This window comes from Apaloderma vittatum, unplaced genomic scaffold (assembly GCF_000703405.1).
Source record: "Apaloderma vittatum isolate BGI_N311 unplaced genomic scaffold, ASM70340v1 scaffold25155, whole genome shotgun sequence".
Lineage (NCBI taxonomy): Eukaryota > Metazoa > Chordata > Aves > Trogoniformes > Trogonidae > Apaloderma > Apaloderma vittatum.
Window position 1 is genome coordinate 7,328 of NW_009716865.1, and position 2,190 is coordinate 9,517.

Genomic DNA, 2,190 nt, shown 5'->3' on the forward strand with positions numbered 1-2,190 from the left:
CAAAACCGCGCCCAGCTCCAGGAGGACGATGCGATGGGTGGGATCCTGCAGCCCAGTCGCACAAGGGTCAGATCCTGGAGGGCTGAGTCTCAAGCTCTGCCTGGAGCCTGCTGGTGTTGCTGGGGGTGGTCAGAGCAGGGACTGTCCCCAGGCAGGACCAGCCCTGCTGCCAGCTCTAACTCTCCTGACGCCTTGGGGGGCTGCCTTCCCCCAGCAGGCTCCTACATCCCTGCCCCAAACTTGCTCTAAAGGGCCAGGGGACAGCAGGCTTTCTTGACAGGAGCCACGCCGCCGCGTTGGGTGCGTACCCTGATGTTCACGTCGCCCCCGGGGTGGGTGTCTGGGGAGAGGTGGGCAAAGCAGGTCCCCAAAACCTGATATAGACCAAGCTGCATTCTTGGGGCTTCCCAAGCATCCTGCCCAATTGAAGTCATATTGACTACTGTGCTAGAGCTCCTAGCTGCTAAATATTGTAAATAGTCATTTGTAGGCTGTTGGAACTTGTCAATGAATTTGCTGTTTTAATTTGTTTCCATATTTAAGTGCAGTGTTAATAACAATGTGGTGTAATTTATAAATGTTGATGCTGGAGAAAAAAAAAGGCAACTGTAGTTTGTGTATTTTAAACTTTTTTTTTTTTGTACTAAAATATCTTTTCTGAAGATGTCTTTTAATAAAAAGAAGCCTGTAACTGTCCTGCCTGGATTATTTACCTGATGGTTTACCAGCAGATGTATGGGAGCTATGTGAGGGCTCTGCATTCAGAAACTTAACTTGTTCGAGTTTGACCCGAGCATAATACTTTACTTCTAGCCTCAATTTTCAGCTGTAGCCTCACAGAGCCCTCTGAGATAAACCCCCGCTATAGCCTCCAGCAGTAGTTTCCAGTCCGTTTGAAGTTTATGGACTTCTAAATTTCTTTTCCCTCTGGAAATCAGGCCCTGGGGCAGCGAGCTTATGAGTAATGATGCGCTGGCTTTTCTTAGTCTCTGATGGGAGACCTTTGCACCAGGGAGGTGTTCCTCATAGCTGGCTGGAAAACCCTCTGCCAGCTCCTTAAACAAGAGCAGAGGCTGTGCTCTGAATTGTCTGGAAGGATTAAAGTCAGAGCTGATGAGAACAAGCCCCAGCAAGCAACAGCCTTTTATCTGCTTGTACTGTACGTGCATATTCATCTCCAGAAGCATTTATTGCAACTTCTGGGGAATTATTTGTAGAAATTAAATGAGTTGGGGATGGAGCAGGAGCCTTGAAGGTGATGGGGGTAACTTCCAGCTATGCTCGTGATCCCAGACAAGTTCTGATGCTACAGCTGGAGAAAAAGAGCTAAAGCACTGCTTTAGCTGGTCAAGGAAGGGGGACAAAAATTGCTCACTGCAGAAAGAAGAGACAAGACTGCTGTAGTCCTGTAGAGCAGCTGTATAATACCTGATGTACCAAAACTTGGCCTCAGCTCCTGCATCTGTCCTCCTTCCCTCGGGAAAAACATGGGGTTAATGATAGCCCCAAGCACAATTGCACAAACAGCCCATTATACCCAGCTCTGCGCTATCTGTCTGCTCGCTCTTGCATTCAGAAATACATTTTTAATGTTCCATTTGTTTAATTCAAAGCTTGTTTAGTCCCTGGGTGCAGCAGCAGATACTGGAGTGCCGTGTTTCAGTCTGGATGCTAAAGTGATCAGACTAAGGTGGGGTTTATGCATCACAGAGAAACTGGGGAAGGAGCTGTGCTGGGTTTATTCACTGCCAGGGTTGGGGGATTTTTTGCAGGGTTTGCTCACTAACGATGCATTTGATCTTCAGCACAGGAGATGCCCAGAGGACAATGCCAGCCGGGGGAAGGCTAAAAGCCCCAGATAGTGCCTAGCCCAGGAACCCCAGCTCCTGCTCTCTTCTGCGTCTCAGTTCTGCTGCGCAAGTCCCCACGTCCCCTCAGTATCAACCTCACCCCACGCCCTCAGACCACGGGTCCCACACCAGGGAATGGCGTGTCCCAGACCCTTCCTCTGCAAAAAACGACAGTCTGAGGTCTCTGCTTTCATCTAAATTCCCGCCGGGATCCTCCAGCTCCTTCACTGTCACCCGCTCCTCGAAGAGCAGCTGGAGGAACCGTCCGGGCGCCCGAGTAGGGCTGGGGCAGCTCCCTCCAGCGACAGCGAGAGAGACGGCACCGCCCCGACATCCTCGT